Source organism: Salmo salar, chromosome 09 (genome assembly GCF_965601325.2).
Source record: "Salmo salar chromosome 09, fSalSal1, whole genome shotgun sequence".
Lineage (NCBI taxonomy): Eukaryota > Metazoa > Chordata > Actinopteri > Salmoniformes > Salmonidae > Salmo > Salmo salar.
The window spans coordinates 119750325-119769368 of NC_138299.1; the positions used below are offsets into that span (position 1 = coordinate 119750325).

Consider the following 19044-nt stretch of genomic DNA (forward strand, 5'->3'; position numbering starts at 1 on the left):
GAGACCATCCGCCACATTTAACATTTACATTTAAGTCATTTAGCAGACGCTCTTATCCAGAGCGACTTACAAATTGGTGGATTCACCTTATAATATCCAGTGGAACAACCACTTTACAAAAGTGCATCTAAATCTTTTAAGGGGGGGGGTTAGAAGGATTACTTTATCCTATCCCAGGTATTCCTTGAAGAGGTGGGGTTTCAGGTGTCTCCGGAAGGTGGTGATTGACTCCGCTGTCCTGGCGTCGTGAGGGAGCTTGTTCCACCATTGGGGTGCCAGAGCAGCGAACAGTTTTGACTGGGCTGAGCGGGAACAGTGCTTCCTCAGAGGTAGGGAGGCGAGCAGGCCAGAGGTGGATGAACGGAGTGCCCTTGTTTGGGTGTAGGGCCTGATCAGAGCCTGAAGGTACGGGGGTGCCGTTCCCCTCACAGCTCCGTAGGCAAGCACCATGGTCTTGTAGCGGATGCGAGCTTCGACTGGAAGCCAGTGGAGAGAGCGGAGGAGCGGGGTGACGTGAGAGAACTTGGGAAGGTTGAACACCAGACGGGCTGCGGCCACCTCGCGGGCTGCGGCCACCTCGCCACCTCATCAGGAGCATGCCCAGGCGTTGTAGGGAGGTCATACAGGCACGTGGAGGCCACACACACTACTGAGCCTCATTTTGACTTGTTTTAAGGACATTACATCAAAGTTGGATCAGCCTGTAGTGTGGTTTTCCACTTTCATTTTGAGTGTGACTCCAAATCCAGACCTCCATGGGTTGATCAATTGGATTTCCATTGATTATTTGTGTGTGATTTTGTTGTCAGCACATTAAACTATGTAAAGAAAAAAGTATTTAATAAGATTATTTCATTCATTCAGATCTAGGATGTGTTATTTTAGTGTTTCCTTTATTTTTTGAGCAGTGTATCTAATTCTATTTGAATAATTAGTTTTTATTTATTTTTATGTATATATCTTTTTTTTAATCTCTTTACTATTTTATATGATACTTTTTTTAAGTCTGTCACATCTGTGAATGTGGAATGTGTTTTGTTGGTTGAAAAACAAAACTTAACTTTAAATTGAAAAAAAAAAACACTACAAGTATATAAATTAAAGTACTGAGTAAAAATAGGTTTAAAAATCCAACATGCCTTCGATATTTTTTCTGTTTTTCTGTTACCTTAATGTTTTCACACATTACCTTTTCCTTTCAATTTAACCTGTTATGGCTAGGGGGCAGTATTTTCACGGCCGGATAAAAAACGTACCCGATTTAATCTGATTATTACTCCTGCCCAGAAACTAGAATATGCATATAATTATTAGCTTTGGATAGAAAACACTCCAAAGTTTCTAAAACTGTTTGAATGGTGTCTGAGTATAACAGAACTCATTTGGCAGGCCAAAACCTGAGAAGATTCCATGCAGGAAGTGCCCTGTCTGACAATTTCTTGGCCTTCTTGATTATCTCTATCCATTACAGGGGATCTCTGCTGTTACGTGACACTTCCTACAGCTCCCATGGGCTCTCAGAAGGCGGCAAAAAGCTGAATCGTGGCTTTGCAGGCTCTGGCTGAAAAACATTAGCGCGGTTGGATAGTGGCCAGTCACAGTACTATGAAACTGAGGCGCGTGCACGAGTTGACTCCATTGTTTATTTTCTCTCTTTGAACGAAAACCACCACTCCCGGTCAGAATATTATCGCTTTTTTACGAGAAAAATGGCATAAAAATTGATTTTAAACAGCAGTTGACACGCTTCAAAGTACGGTAATGGAATATTTAGAATTTTTTTGTCACGAAATGCGTCGTGCGCATGACCCTTATTTACACTTCAGATAGTGTCTTGAACGCACGAACAAAACGCCGCTATTTGGATATAACTATGGATTATTTTGAACCAAACCAACATTTGTTATTGAAGTAGCAGTCCTGGGAGTGCATTCTGACGAAGAACACCAAAAGGTAATCAAACTTTTGTAATAGTAAATCGGAGTTTGGTGAAGGCTAAACTTGCTGGGTGTCTAAATAGCTAGCCCTGTGATGCCGGGCTATGTACTCAGAATATTGCAAAATGTGCTTTCACCGAAAAGCTATTTTAAAATTGGACACCTCGATTGCACAAAGGAGTTCTGTATCTATAATTCTTAAAATAATAATAATAATTGTTATGTTTTTTGTTAACGTTTATCGTGAGTAATTTAGTAAATTCACCGGAAGTGTTCGGTGGGAATGCTAGTTCTGAATGTCACATGCTAATGTAAAAAGCTGGTTTTTGATATAAATATGAACTTGATTGAACAAAACATGCATGTATTGTATAACAATGTCCTAGGGTTGTCATCTGATGAAGATCATCAAAGGTTAGTGCTGCATTTAGCTGTGGTTTTGGTTTTTGTGACATTATATGCCAGCTTGAAAAATGGGCGCATGTGACTAATAACATTTGATTTGACAGTACAAGGCAGGCAGGGGTCAGTAACCAGAGATGTGGCAACGGTACCAGACCGCAGGCAGGCTAAGGTTCTGGGAAGGCAGAGGTCAGAAACAGGAGACAAAGAGCTGTGAGACATGGTTTTAACTCTGGACACATTAAAGGTGGGATGTATACGAAGAGTACGGAGCAACAGAAGATGAACAGCAGAGGGCCTAATAATCTTGGATGGGAAATGGGCCAATAACCTGGGGGGAAGAGTTTGCGAGATCCACCCGGAGTGGCAGATCCCGGGTGGACAGCCATACCTTCTGCCCTAGCCGATACTGGGGAGCTGGGGTCCGATAGCGATCCCCTTGTCTTCGATACCTTGAGGTGGTATTGAGGGCCAATCGGGCTCTCCTTCAGGTAAGACGACAGCTGCGGACAAACATCTCGGCAGAAGGTATGCCGACCTCTGCTGATACCCCAGGGAACACTAACGGAGATAGGCCCATGGCAGAGCAGGGTAGGGCGTACTCGACCCACACCAGCTGCTGGCTCCAGGTGGTGGGGTTGGTGGAGACCAGGCAGTGCAGAGTAGTCTCTAGATCCTGGTTTGCTCGCTCCGACTTGCCAGTGGACTGGTGGTGGAGCCCAGAGGACAGGTTGGCCGACGATCCAATGAGGGCGCCGAATGCCTTCCAGACCCGGGATGAGAACTGAGGCCCCTGGTCGGAGACCAGGTCCACGGGCAGTCCATGGATCCGGAAGACGAGCTACACCATGGGTTGGTGTGGGGAGAGGAATGAAGTGGGCGGCTTTGGAAAACCGGTCGACCAGTCAGGATGGCAGTGTTGCCCTCAGACAGGGGGGGGACCCGTGACGAAATCCAGGGATATGTTGGACTAGGGACGGTGAGTGTGACAGGCTAGCCTGGAGGAATTGGCCCACTCCAGGACCGCGTTGCGGACAGCGTCAGGCACGAACATCTGGTTACCCCCCAGGTTTTCGGCTAAGACCGCTGCGCCTCCCGGGCATGTTCCCCTATACCCCAGCTGAGTGCCATCACCAGGCAAGAGGTAGGAAGGATTGTCCCATGCTCCAGGGTACTAGCCGTGGGGTTAAAGCGATGAAACAAAACATCTGGCTTGATGTTCTTGGACCCCGGCCGGTAGGAGAGGGAAGAACTGGGTAAACAACAGTGCCCATTTCACTTGCCTGGAGTTGAGGCGATTGGGGGTGCGGAGATACTCCAGATTTTTGTGGTCTGTCCACACAATGAACGGATGCTCCGCCCCTTCAAGCCAGTGCCTCCATTGCCATCTTCACTGCTAGAAGCTCCCGATTCCCCACATCATAATTCCTCTGTGGTGTTGAGGCGGTGGAAGAAGGCAGCGCAGGGGTGCAACTTACAATCCAGAGCAGAACGTTGCGACAGAACAGCCCCCACTCTGACATCAGAAGCATTTGCCTCCACCACAAACTGACAGGAAGGGTCCGGATGAACCAAGATCAGAGCTGTGGTGCTATTTCAGGTCCCGGAACGCCCGGTCAGCGGCCGTGGAACACGTGAACTGAACCTTGGTAGAGGTGAGGGCAGACGGGGGAGGCAAGGATGCTGTAATCCCAGATAAAGCGGCGATAAAAGTTGGCTAACCCCAGGAGGTGTTCAGCTGCATCCTGGACGTAGGCGGAGGCCAATCCACCACCGCTTTCACCTTCTCGGGATACATCTGGACACTCCCAGCAGAGATCATGTAGCCCAGAAAGGGAATGTGGCGCTGGAGATCCTGCTGGACATGGAGCGTGTGTTCTTGAGGGGAGCGGAAGAAGACAAGGATGTTATCAAGGTAGACGAAAACAAACCGATTCAGCATGTCACAGATAACATCATTCACCAGAGTCTGGAACACGATAGGGGAGTTGGTGATGCTAAAGTGCATGACCAGATATTCTTAGTGGGCGCTGGCCGTGTTGAAGACAGAAGACTCGTCCCCCTCTCGTATCCCCACCAGGTGGTAGGCATTTCGTAGATCCAGCTTGGAGACTACAGTTGCCACCTGGAAAGGCTCGAAGGGCGAGGAAATGAGTGGTGGCGGATATCGGTTCTTAACAGTAATGTCATCGAGTCCCCTGTAGTCAATGCAGAGGGTCTTCACGAAGAACAAGCCTGCGCCAGTAGGAGAGGAAGAGGGATGGATAAATCCTGTAGCTAGAGAGTCCCCAATGTAGTTCTCCATAGCCTTCGTCTCTGGTCCTGACAATGAGTACAGACGTCCCCGGGGCGGTGTGGTGCTAGGGAGAAGGTCAATCCCGCAGTCATAGGGGCGGTGCGGCGGAAGGGAAGTGGACCGGGACTTGTTGAAAACCTCCCAGAGGTCCTGGTACTCTGCATGAATGATGGAGAGGTCCGTAACCACCTACAAGGACCCAGGAAGCCTTCCCGGGGCAGGTTGTGCCGAATTCAGAGAATGGCCGTGGCAGAACGAACTCCAGCCCATGATAGCATCAGTAGACCAGTTGATGAGTGGATTGTGCCATTTGATCCAGGAGAATCCCAAAACCACGGGAATCTGGGGGGACTTAATGAGCAGGAACTGAATGGTCTCGCTGTGATTCCCTGACACCCATAGGTTGATGGGAGTGGTGTTATGGGTGACCCGACCTATAGAGCGCTCGTTCAATGCTCGAACATCAATGGGAATAAAGAGGGGCGAGTAGGGATGTCAAAGCGATGAGAGAGAGTCAAGACTAGTGGGTAACTCCCCAGCAGCAAGCTCGTCCTTAACCTCCTCCGAGACGCCGTGCAGGAACATGTCAAACAGTGCTTCCGGGTTCCATGCACTCTCCACTGCCAACGTGCGGAAATCCACTGCATAGTCGGCCACCCTGCGGGCGTCCTACCGGAGCTGAACTAACGTACAGGCAGCTTATCTCCCGGAGAACGGGGCATCAAAAACCCACGAACCCCTCCAGGCTCACGCATATGGCTGGCTGCTGTTCCCATATGGCGGTAGCCCAGGTGAGAGCCCTTCCAGACATCATAGTGATGAGGTAGGCTATTATGGAGCGATCCGAGGGGAAGGAGGAGGGTTGAAGCTAGAAAATGAGGGCACAGTTGGCTAAAAACGCCTGACGGGTGCTCGGCTCTCCATTAAAGCATTCTGGAGGAGGTAATCCGAGGTTCCCGGGAAGGTAGAGTGGCCGGTGGGACGGCGCTGCTAACCATTGAGTGACTGAGGAACGGTGGGGTTACCCCCGTGGCAGGCTGCCCTCCAGAGAACCCGCGGAATTGCTCTAGCAGCATGTCCAACACCCGGGTATGGCGGGTGAGTAACCAGAGGTGGGGCAACGGTACCAGATGGCAGGCTCAGTATAGGGGTAGGCAGAGGTCAGAAATCAAACGGGAAGCAAAGGTCCAGGTCGACAGGCAGGCTCAGGCAGAGTGGTCAGGTGGGCAATCTCAGGGGCAGGCAGGCAGACTGTTCAGGTGGGCAGCAGAGTGTTCAGGTAATTGGAAACAGGTCCCTTTGGAATTTCGTCCCCCATTCCTAAACACATCCATCCTATAGTGTAGGTTTTGAAGATTGATCATCTCTGATTGTAGTCATCAGAAGAAGATTGAGTAACGGTTGATAGGTCCAAGAAGTACAAACCCCCACATCGTTCTCCAACCTCTGAAATGTTGTCTTTGATGCGTGCATTTTGAAGTACCCCTTAACATTTTGCCTCTGTCGGTCCGGTAGAGTAGTGGTTATGGTGGTTGCTCCCCAAACCAGAGTTTGGGAGTTCAAATCCAAGAAGAGCATTTTTGATGTTGCATTTTGTTGCCATGAAAGAGCTACCTTGGTGTGTAGGGCGGTAGGGACTAGTTCCCAACAAATAGAAGGAATGAAGTGACGCCTTGTGTAAAATGTCCTTTTAATAGAGTTGTGATAACATATGTCGTGGAGTAACAATACAATCCTTGTCTGCAAAAGGCAACTTTTACCTGGGGGCATGCTTTGTAGACCCTTAAAAGGCGTTCCGATACCTGGTCCCCAAGAAAAAACCCACATGTTATGATCGCTTATAGACAGTAGTAGGCAAATGAAGGGAAAAAGGTACAATAATAAGATGACTTTAATAGAAAATGACTCAAGTAAAAGTGAAAGTCACCCAGTAAAATACTAAGTAAATGTCATTGCTAAAATATACTTAAGTATCAGTGGTAAAAGTATAAATTATTTGACCTTCCATATATTAAGCAAACCAGACAGCACGATTCTGTTATTTTATTTAAGAAATAACCAGGGGAACACTCCAACAATCAGACATCATTTACAAATGAAGCATGTGTTTAGCGAGTCCGCTAGATCTGAGGCAGTAGGGATGACCAGGGATGTTCTCTTGATAAGTGTGTGAATTGGACCATTTTCCTGTCCGGCTCAGCATTTGAAATGAAACAAGTACTTTTGTGTGCCAGGGAAACTGTATAGAGTAAAAAAATACATTATTTTATTTAGAAATGTAGTGAAGTAAAATTTGAAGTTGTGAAGAAACAGAGTAAAAGTACAGATACAAAATAAACCGATATATAAACGGAATGTAGTGGAGTAGTTTAAATACATTTTTTGTTAAGTAATTTACACCACTGGAATTGAAAGGAACACCTCAATTACCTCGACAAACCAGTACCTATGTATATAGCCTCGCTATTTTGATTTTACTACTGCTCTTTAAATATTTGTTAATTTTATCTCTTATTTTTTACTTAACACATTTTTCTTAAAACGAAATTGTTGGTTAAGGGCTTGTAAGTCAGCATTTCACTGTAAGGTTACACATGAAAACATGTTGTGACCTTGGTGTGACATTATTGAAGCTGTGCTGACACCTAGTGGACATTAAGAGGAACTACACCACGCGCACACACTAACCTTAAAACAGATGGGATGCTTTACATACGTTGCCCTTTTTTATTAGACACTAATATATATGTCCAATAAACAGACGTTCAAAAATCGGAATGTAAAGCACAAACGACTGGAAAGTTCTTCAAAAGCAACTATAGTGAATCAAGCATATTTAATACGTTGTAATTTATTTAATCTTTATTTAACTAGGCAAGTTGAACTAAACAACATCGACACAGACACAAGTTAGCTGATATTTGGGAAACAGGATTAACACAGAGAACTTGGCAAAATACAATGTATGTTTCAGTAATACGAGAAGGCTGGTATATACAGCATCATCGGTAACAATTGTGTACAATCCACCAAGCTAATAAAATACTGGGGCCGGCAGTCACTAGTTACATTTCAACCATAGCGATTCCCTAATTGAGGCGCAACAGAACTCACCAGCGAATGCAGGAATACCGGAAATAATAACTTAACCAACGAACAAGGAATGGTGGAGGCTACCAGAACGAAGAGACATTTTTCGGGATAAACGTGGTGAGTGAAAAACGTAATTACATAGCCCACTCTCTACCCGGTATCTCGTTCTACGACTTTGTATGCGTTGTTGGTTGGCAACCTTGACATTTACGGAGTTTTTTGGAACGGATTCGTGTTGGAACGTTCCACAAATTATACCCACCCCCATAGTCACATGTAGCTAGCTGCCTTTTCCCTTAGCCTAGTGACAAAGTTGTCAATGGACTACCCGTCCTCCTGTTCGCAACAACCGAAAACATAACGCTCGTAGATAACGTTCTTTGCTGGCTTAAAGTAATGTTCAAGAGCGTCAAGAAAAGCTGTAGCGTTACCTTGCTGAGCTGCTGTTAGGTTCAGGTTGTTTGTATACGTGTCGGCATTCAGTTCCCATTATAGTCGTCAAAGTGGCAGCCACTACCTCATCGTCCTTTTCCCGAAGTCCCGTTGCTAGTGCATAGTCCTCCCATTCACCTCTAAACGTATCCCAGTTTGTGCTTCATAACGGCGGGAGAGGGAATGTTCGCTGCCATGTCTAACCGGTGCTAACAACACTGAAGCTAACTAGCAAACTCACTCTAGCTAAGGACAATTCCGGCGTCCGGCGAAGTTTTACTCAAATAAGCATTGTTGGGGGGTAAACCAGAACAGGTGACTCTGACACCATGTTTGAATGTTAAATGACGAGACAGAGGCATTGATGCGAGTAACCAGTCTTGTTCAGTATATTGCAATACATCCGGGTATTTCAAGCACACCGGTAAAAACACTGGAGTTGCAGTAATTAACATTTACCAACAGATGGAAGCACTGTGCCATCTTACACCAATAACATTGTTTTCTCAGCTGTCCTTCCTCTCTCTCCTCGGCTGCTAAGTGTGTGACTGTGAGTGAGTTGGCTCTGGCCTCCCTCACGCATCTTTGGTTCATTGGTTGACACTGCGTGTCTGATTGACAGGAACAACAGGTGAGGCTGTTGGTCTGAGCAAGACAGTCAGAACGAATGTGTGTGCGCTTGACCATTTAGGCCTATATTATTATTATTTATTTATTTATTTTCGTTCTTTGAATTAGTTCATTCTATTCATTTAAAAATATATATATTCATTTTTATTTTATTTATTTTTTACATTTTATAAATACATTTGGCTCTTCTGATATGCGAGCCGGCTCCCAACGTTCACCTACAAGAGCTGGCTCTTAGAGCCGACTCTTTCGCGAATGATCCATCACTAGTCCAAAGCTTGGGGAAGGGCAGGTGCGCGAGACAACTTTACCAGCATCATAGCATAGGTATCGATGAATCGTTGTGAAATAAAGTATGAGTGATAGTGTAATTAATGTGTAATAACTATGTAAAAAATGTATGAACACGTTCAATTATTACGTGACGTGCAGTCAAATTCAGGTCCTGATTGGTCAACAAGCTCAAATAGTGTTATATGACACGTCAAATAATGTTATTTTGACGTGAATCTTTTTTGACACGTCAATATGTAACGCAGTTTGGGTCTTTGCGTGTCAAAAAGATACACGTCAAATAACATTGTGGAATTCCTTTCCTTCTTAATACGTTTGAGCCAATTAGATGTGTTGTGACAAGGTAGGGGTGGTATACAGATTTGGTAAAATACCAAGTCCATATTATAGCAAGAACAGCTCAAAGAAGCAAAGAGAAACAACAGTCCATCATTACTTTAAGACATGAAGTTCAGTCAATCCGGAAAATTTCAAGGACTTTCAAAGTTTCTTCAAGTGCAGTCGCAAAAACCATCAAGCGCTATGATGAAACTGGCTCTCATGAGGACCGCCACAGGAAAGGAAGGCCCAGAGTTATCTCTGCTGCAGAGGAAAAGTTCATTAGATTTGATTGCACCTCAGATTGCAGCCCAAATAAATCCTTCACAGAGTTCAAGTAACAGACACATCTCAACATCAACTGTTCAGAGGAGACTGCATGAATCAGGCCTTCATGGTCGAATTGCTGCGAAGAAACCACTACTAAAGGACACCAATAATAAGAAGAAACTTGCTTGGGCCAAGAAACACGAGCAATGGACATTAGACCGGTGGAAATCTGTCCTTTGGTCTGATGAGTCCAAATTTGAGATTTTTTTTGTTCCAACCGCCGTGTCTTTGTGAGACGCAGAGTAGGTGAACGGATGATCTCCGCATGTGTGGTTCCCACCGTGAAGCATGGAGGAGGAGGTGTGATGGTGTGGGGGTGCTTTGCTGGTGACACTGTCAGTGATTTATTTCGAATTCAAGGCACACTTAACAAGCATGGCTACCACAGCATTCTGCAGCGATACCCCATCCCATCTGGTTTGCGCTTAGTGGGACTATCATTTGTTTTTCAACAGGACAATGACCCAACACACCTCCAGGCTGTGTAAGGGCTATTTGACCAAGAAGGAGAGTGATGGAGGGCTGCATCAGATGACCTGGCTTCCACAATCACCTGACCTCAACCCAATTGAGATGGTTTGGGATGAGTTGGACCGCAGAGTGAAGGAAAAGCAGCCAACAAGTACTCAGCATATTTGGGAACTCCTTCAAGACTGTTGGAAAAGCATTCCAGGTGAAGCTGGTTGAGAGAATTGTTGACCGGGGCAGCTCTAGCTGAGAAGAAATTTGACGAACTGACTTGTGGGAATGGTGGCATCCTATGACAGTGCCACTTTGAAAGTCACTGAGCTCTTCAGTACTGCCATTCTACTGCCAATGTTTGTCCATGGAGATTGCATGGTGGTGTGTGGCTGACATAGCCGAATCCACTAATTTGAAGGGGTGTCCACATACTTTTGGTGATGTAGTGTAGTTTCCACCCTTGCAAAAATCGAGGAGTCGATTCGTTGCAGAAGTTGACTCCCCACCACTAGGTGCTTGTAGGTGGGGCTGAATTGGACTACTTATGTCAGTGCATCTTAGTTTTTCACCTATGAATGAGACTGCGTTATGGAAAGAAACACCATGACAACTCCACTACTGATGTTTGGTATGTGACCATCACTATCAAACTCTGCACATTTGCTCGAATTTGTGTGTACAATCTCTGGACTTCCTTTCCTTTACATTTGTTTGTTTCATTTGTGCAGTTCTTCTGACTCTACCTTGCTACAGCGCACATGGTAAGTGGAAAGCACTGTCATCTCTTGCATCTGTTTGTATAAATTAAATGGGGCCAGCTGTTGAGAGGTGTAGGGCCGTGTGGGCTACTATTCTGCCTCTCAGATTGATGTGTGTACAGTATACAGCAGAGATAGTATTGTAATGTGGGCTCCTCTTCAGTTACGATAATCCCCAGTGGAATTCATTATTACTTATTGTTCTGTGGTTTGGACTTGAGCGTTTATGCATCATTGGAGTAAAAGTATAATTCATTTAGATTCTAGGTCTAAACTCTCAGAAACACTTTTGTAATCACTAGCTTGGATGGTACTCAAATCAAACAGGTCTCTGCATATAAATATTTAGGGGTATGGTTGGATGATAGGCTTTCTTTTAAAAAACATGTTACTGAATTGGGAAAAAAGCTCAAATTCAAGATAGGGTTCCTTTACAGAAACAGGGCTTGTCTGTCCTCCGTAAATAGAAAACAAATTGTGCAGGCTACTTTTATGTCCATTTTAGATTATGGTGATATTATCTATATGCATGCATCGGCAAATACTTTAAAACCACTGGATGCTATTTACCATTGTGCACTCAGGTTTATCACGGGTGATAGTTACAAAACTCATCACTGTATCCTATATCAACATGTGGGTTGGGCCTCTCTATCTGTGAGGCGAGAGCAACATGCTCTCTTGTTTATTTATAAAGCACTACTTTTAAAACTACCTCCATATATATCATCATTAATTTCCACTAGATATATTAATTTTAAAACCAGATCACAGATGTGGATTACATTAGAGACTCCTGCGGTCTCCACAGTTGGGTAGGACTGCCTTTAGTTCCTTTGCACCTTATTTTTGGAACAAACTGCAGATCCAACTTTAGTTAGACACTCTGGTGTCCCTTGCCCATTTAAAAAATGTTATGGAGGATCAATATGATGTTGTCTGTGATTGTTTCTGCTGAATTGTGTCTTTGTTTTGTATGTTTGAAATGTTCTTGTCTGTATGCCTAAAACTGTACATGTCAACATGTTTACACAGGGCACAGCCGTAAAAGAGATCCAGGTCTCAGTGTTTTCCCTGTTAAAATAAAGATTTAAACAAACAAACAAAAAAAATCCCGGTACGGGAGCTGTATTTGCACACGCTTGCTATATTATTACATATACAATCCCTAGTATTAAATCAATTGGATCTCTGTGGACATAGTTGTAAAGATTTGTCATTTTACTTTTAAAATGCATTACCTTTTATTGTGGCATAAACACAACCAGTTTTGGTGTTTTCATCTGATTGTCAAACAGTCACTTCAAAGGGCTCCTTTACCAGGCTAGCAGCGCACATTCATCCACTTCCAACATATTTCAAGCCTCCAAACAGTGGTGAATGCAAAGAGACATCTGTTACACAAAACACCAAAAAGTGTAATGATATTTGCCGATTGTCATTAGGCCAGAATTGATGTGTCCACTCAGGCGGCGCGTGAGTTTCAAGTTTGGGGAAGCTAATGTTCACCATAGAAATGCACCTTAATAATAAAGCATTACATGCGCCATCACATTTGCAGACGTATGTAAGATAGCCTGCTATTCCTAATGTGATCAGTGCATTGGATATTCATAATTTAGGCTAATATAACTCAATCACTGTTCACAAAATGACCGTTCAATGCTTGGCTGAGCGCGTAGTGGGGAAGAGTTGGTCTAGGCTATAGCAGATACATTTATTATATTTTCTTTGCACGTGAAGAATTTTGTCTTTTATAAACACATTTCATGCGATTCTACTTCACTTTATATGACTGGAGACATTGAAATAATATTTTTTGATTAGACAAATGACAGGGTGGGCTACTCTACTGACACTTACAAACAGATCAATAAAAACAATGTCTGATTAGGGCTTGGTGGTATGGCCAAAATATCATGTCATGCTATTATTCATATTTTTTAACTAGGCAAGTCAGTTAAGAACAAATTCTTATTTTCAATGACGGCCTAGGAACAGGGGCAGAACGACAGATTTGTACCTTGTCAGCTCGGGGATTGCAACCTTTCGGTTACTAGTCCAACGCTCTAACCACTAGGCCACGGTGCTGGCGTAAAACAAAAAGGTATTTTATGTTTTTGAATAATAAAAGTTATAAAATTGCTTTGAGTAGTGTGTGACCCTAGGCTGGCAACACATACATTCTATGTGATTTCAATGGGTCTTTCCCCATGCTGATTGTTTTACAGTATACTGTTCAATTCAACTTCAACCCAAAATGTCTGCTGGTGCCAATATCCTAAGATGGGCTATAGGCCTACTGTTCGCTCAATTAAGGTGAGCATTTTGATACATTTCAAGACAGATTAGAGTTTTTTTCATTGCCTTCTCTTTACAGCAATAGCCATTTGCTTTCCAAACTACATTACCTATACAAAAGTACTGTATGTGGACACTCCTTCAAGCTCACAGAACGGGACCACCTAGTGCTGAAGCGCGTAAAAAAAATAGTCTGTCCTTGGTTGCAACACTCAATACAGAGTTCCGAACTGCCTCTGGAAGCAACGTCAGCACAATAACTTTATCGGGAGCTTCATGAAATGGGTTTCATAGCCGAACAGCTTAAGATCACTATGCGCAATGCCAAACGTCGGCTGGAGGGGTGTAAAGCTCGCCGCTATTGGACTCTGGAGCAGTTGAAACGTCTTCTCTGGAGTGAGGAATCATGATTCACCATCTGGCAGTACGACAGACGAATCTGGGTTTGGCGGATGCCAGGAGAACGCTACCTGCTCCAATGCATAGTGTCAACCGTAAAGTTTGGAGGAGAATGAATAATGGTATGGGGCTGTTTTTCATGGTTTGGGCTAGGCCCCTTAGTTCCAGTGAAGGGAAATCTTAACACTACAGCATACAATGAAATTCTAGATGATTCTGTGCTTCCAACTTTGTGGCAACAATTTGGGGACCAACACTTTACATGTTGTGTTTACATTTTTTTTCATTGTAGCTAGTTGAAAAGCGAAGTACATGTGCGTCAAGTATGGAAAATGTGTGCTAGACATCCGGCAAAACAAAACGTTTATTCATCTGGTGGACATCGGGCATTACTTTCACCCCTGTGCATCATGTACCTTACTTCCCTGACAGAGTTCTGCTTGTATAGGGATATATGCAATCTACACTAATCAAAAATATGAACGCAACAAAAGTCCCCAGAAATTTTCCCAACAACACAAAAAGCTTATTTCTCACACATTTGGTGCACAAATGTGTTTACATCCCTGTTGGTGAGCATTTCTCCTTTGCCAAGATAATCCATCCACCTGACATTTGTGGCATATCAAGAAGCTGATTAAATAGCATGATCACGACACAGGTGCAAAATAAAATCTAATTCTGATTGTCAGGCACGTTGTAAAAAGTGGACCAAGGCGCAGCGGGTATCGTGCTCATCTTCCTTTTTTATTTGGATAAACGTGAACACTTAACAAAAATAACAAACAACGACGAAAACCAGTCCCGTAAGGCTACACAGCTATACATGGAACAACTACCCACAAACACAGTGACAAAAACCCCCTACTTAAATATGGCCTCCAATTAGAACCAATGAAGAACAGCTGCTTCCAATTGAAGGTCAAACCAAACCTGAACATAGAAATAGACTAAATAGACATTCAAACATAGAAATAGACAACATAGAACATTACCCAAAAACCCAAGACACATAAATCAAACACACCCCTGCCACGTCCTGACCATACTATATTAACAAAATGACCCCTACTGGTCAGGACGTGACACTGATTGGCTGGGCCTGGCTCCCAAGTGGGTGGGTCTATGGCCTCCCAGGCCCATCCATGTCTGCGCCCTTCAAAGTCATGTGAAATCCATAGATTAGGGCCTAATGAATTTATTTCAGGTGACTGATTTCCTCATATGAACTGTAACTCAGTAAAATTGTTGAAATTGTTGCATGTTGTGTCTTATATTTTAGTTCAGTATAGATAGTAAGTCAGTGAAATGAGTTACTCTAAACAGTATAGCCTTCTAGGGCATACTAATGAATGTGTTTTTTATAGTTGCTTTGGAGATATTAAGCCTGCAGAGAACTTTAAGGAGCGCTAACTGCAGCCATAGGTACCGTTGCTTCCTGACATACCTTACTCAGTTTTTCAGGCATTTTATCATAGAATTATCTTTATGCGTTTTATCCTAATCAACTTCAGTCACTAATAGGCAGTTGTAATATGCGATTTTAAAGCGATAAATTATTCATTGCTTTACAATTTACTTATTTTTTTTTTTTTACTGTAAAGCAATTTACAGTTACAATATTTTCTTAGTGTGTGTTTTGCAAATATCACACTTAGATTAATAGCATGATCTGAGATAGAGCTTCTCACAGAATACGTAGCCAGGACATTGTCTTGATGTGGGGATGTTACTTGTCTCACAGGGCAGGTCAATCCTTTTGGAATTCCAGTCTCCGTCCATGCTGGGAAGTTCTACGGCACGTGAGTATAGCAAGTGCCCTTATGATCTCTGCTCTGGTTAGAAGCTGCCCTTGGGCCCAGATCTTTAGTGGGGTTATGCAAAACTGACCTTAACAGTGTTTAGGGGCAACTTCATCCTACTACCTTTCTTTAATTAAGATGTGTCATCATGATGTAACTGTATGTGTGAGCATTGTGACTCCACTTTGTCTATGTCGAGTTTATGTGCTGCATATAGATGAAGATAATGCCCTCTAGACATGAAGATGAGTCTCTACCTTTCAGGTCTCCCAGAGATCACGTCTGCGGCGGGCTGAATTATGACGTTCTAGAATACACCTGCTGTGAAGGAGTAAAAGACGCTGACTTGATTGCCAGCTGTAGGGGAAGGAGCCTCCTCCTCCTGCCTGTCTGTCTTAAAGGCCTCTACATTTGGATTCATCTGGGGGAATGTTTCCCCCAAAACCTTCAAGAAGCTGCTCTCCTCCTGACCATAGGGCACTTTGATCTACCTAACAGGATACTCTAAAGATACTTATTTAAATCTAATAAATATTATCTTAATATAAAACAGGGAAACAGTCCATGATCTTTAAATCAGTAAAATAACATTCAATAAGTCTGTTTAATCACAAGATAGATTCACACCTAGGATGATGGAGGCAACAGGGGAAAGAGCCTCAGATCCACAAAGTCCCTTCCACCAGGTGGCTGATGAGATATGTTGCCACGACTGCCATATTGCATCTCCATCCCAAAGCCCTTGCTTGGAAGTGTACTTCACCAGACTGCCAAGAACCTCACCCTCATCCAGGCCAAGGTGGCGAGACATGGTAGTGATGACACCATAGGCCTTGTTGCTCTCTGCACCAGACAGGATGCTCTTGCCAGCATACATGGGGTCCAACATTTACGCTGTGGTGTGTATGGACTTCAGGCAGAAGTCTTCACGCTTTTTGATGTATTTCAGAACTGCAGTTTCCTCTGTTTGGAGCAACAGTGAAGTGGGCAGGGCAGTACGGATTTATTTCTTCCATCTGCAAGCAGAGTCTGAACATCAGACAGGGTCGCATTGTCTCTCTCAATCCGTGCAATGGCTACTGCTATAGGTTTCAGAAGTTTCAGGAAGCTTACCACTCTCTTCCAAAATACATCATCCAGGAGGATACTCTTGATGGGGCTGTCCATATCGGCAGACTGTGATATGGCCATTTCTTGGAAAGACTCCTTCCCCTCCAGGAGACTGTCAAACATGACAGTCTCACTTTGCTTGGTGAGGTAGATTTCTGCTATAACTTGATGACCCTTCACATACCTAACCATTTCCTTGGCTCTCTTGTAGAGTGTATCCATTGTTTTCAGTGCCATGATGTCCTTGAAGAGCAGATTCAATGCATGAGCAGCACAGCCAATGGGTGCGATGTGAGGGTAGGACTCCTCCACTTTAGACCAAGCAGCCTTCATGTTCGCAGCATTGTCTGTCACCAGTGCAAATACCATCTGTGTTCCAAGGTCATTGATGACTACCTTCAGCTCACCTGCAACGTAGAGACCGGTGTGTCTGTTGTCCCTTGTGTCTGTGCTCTTGTAGAATACTGGTTGAAGGGTGAAGATGATGTAGTAATTATTCCTTGCCCATGAACATTCGACCACCCATCAGAGATGATTGCAATACAGTGATGGAGTGCTGCATCAGTTGACCTGGCCTCCACAATGACCCAACCTCAACCCAATTGAGATGGTTTGAGATGAGTTGGACCACAGAGTGAAGGAAAAGCAGCCAACAAGTGCTCAGCATATTTTGGAACTCTTTCAAGACTGTTGGAAAAGCATTTGTTTAACACTTTTTGGTTACTATATGATTCCATATGTGTTATTTCATAGTTTTGAGGTCATCAATATTATTCTACAATGTAGAAAATAGTACAAATTAAGAAAAACCATGGAATGAGGAGTAGGTGTGTCCAAACTTTTGACCGGTACTGTATGTTATCAATCAAGGTGAGACTGAACATCGACAAGGCGCAGGAGAAACAGAAGGAGAGCTACTGGAGGAGAATCAAGAAGGGAACCAAGTGCTTCGACATCCGGGCGAATGACTTGGTTTGGAAGAAGGATGCAAGGAAGGCGAGACCTGGGAAACCTTGCTGCCCTTTCACTCCTAGCTGGGGTCACCATCCGTTAAGGTGAATAGAAAAATCTCAGATAATAACTATTTGCATTTGAAGCTAGTTTTAGTTTCCCTAACACTGATATTTTTCTCTTTGCCTTCCTAGGGTTACCTCGTGGAAGCCAACAATCTTCTCCAGTTGAAGCAGTTGGACGGTCGACCACTGAAAGCCCTGACACCCTACATTTTGATGATTCCCATGAGACAAAGTATGTTAAATGTCACACCCTGATCTGTTTCACCTGTTTTGTGATTGTCTCCACCCCCCTCCAGGTGTCGCCCATCTTCCCCATTATTCCCCTGTGTGTTTATACCTGTGTTCTCTGTTTGTCTGTTGGCAGTTTGTTTTGTTTGGTCAAGCCTACCAATCGGTTTCCCTCTGTTCATGTCTCTCGATTGTTCCTGGTTTCCCGGTTTTTACCTTTTCTGCCTGCCCTGACCCTGAGCCTGCCTGCCGTCTTGTACCTTTGCCCCACCTATCTGGATTACTGACCCCTGCCTGCCCTTGACCTGTCTTTTGCCTGCCCTTGTTGGATAAATAAACTGTTGTTAATTCGACGTTGTCTGCATCTGGGTTTTACCTGAAACGTGATATTAAGCTTTGGGTGACATGAGAAAGCAAGAAATGGTAGTTATGCTGAGCTTATAAAAAATGTACCTCTTCAATTTACCTCTCCAAATTACTTTAGGACCATCGACTGTCTGAGACACATAGGAGGTATCCCATCCACCAGAGCCAGTGAGATCTGATTCTCTGTGCTCTGAGTTGGAGGGGAGGGGGGGGGGGGGGCAGCTTGAGGTAGGCTATACATTAAACAACTGTTGAAAAGTAAATATCTCCCATTTATAACACTGCACTAATCCATCAAATGTTCTCACAGGTGCCATGTGTTTGATTACATACACAGTTTAACTAAAAACACTAGCACTGCAAACACTCAGAACAAAGAGAGCAGCAGTGCCTGGACTTTACAGTTTTCCTCTTTGAGTCCCCTTTCAGAGACAGACAGAACCTCCCACCACACAGCACCCACCACCTCTCTATTCCACACACAAGAATTCAGTATTTCAGTCTATGATTGTCATGTGAGTGTAGTGGGGGATTCTGCAATTACGGAACTTCTATGTCCTCAGGGTCAATTTTGGGGATTTTATTTTTTTTAAATATGTTTTTATTCTTTACATGTAAATGACGTGATGTAAATGACATTTGTCTATGGCTGTCTTAGAAAAATTACAAAAATATATACATTCCTGAATAGTACGATCGCAGCCATTATCAGATATTATTTCTAGAAAAATCAAAGACAATTATAATACTGGTAAAATGGTGTTTCAATAAAAAAAAAATCTGAAAGCTTGTAGGGCCAAAGTGCCCGAAGTTGCAGAATCCCCCCCCCCCCCCCAAAAAAAAAAATCCAAGGTTGGCTTTCTCAGCTGT

General features: G+C 43.8%; 2 long non-coding RNA genes across 2 annotated transcripts; one reads left to right on the forward strand and one right to left on the reverse strand.

The window, feature by feature from the left end:
* Window positions 1-6663: 6663 nt before the first annotated feature.
* Window positions 6664-8622, reverse strand: LOC145858064 (uncharacterized). The gene is made up of 2 exons (XR_014378865.1): window positions 8160-8622; window positions 6664-6874 (listed from the first exon to the last, which is right to left on the reverse strand). It is a non-coding gene; the product is annotated as an uncharacterized LOC145858064 (long non-coding RNA).
* LOC145858065 (uncharacterized) lies at window positions 7698-18161 on the forward strand. Its single transcript, XR_014378866.1, has 5 exons — window positions 7698-7845; window positions 10923-10955; window positions 15397-15454; window positions 17435-17619; window positions 17710-18161. It is a non-coding gene; the product is annotated as an uncharacterized LOC145858065 (long non-coding RNA).
* Window positions 18162-19044: the final 883 nt, after the last annotated feature.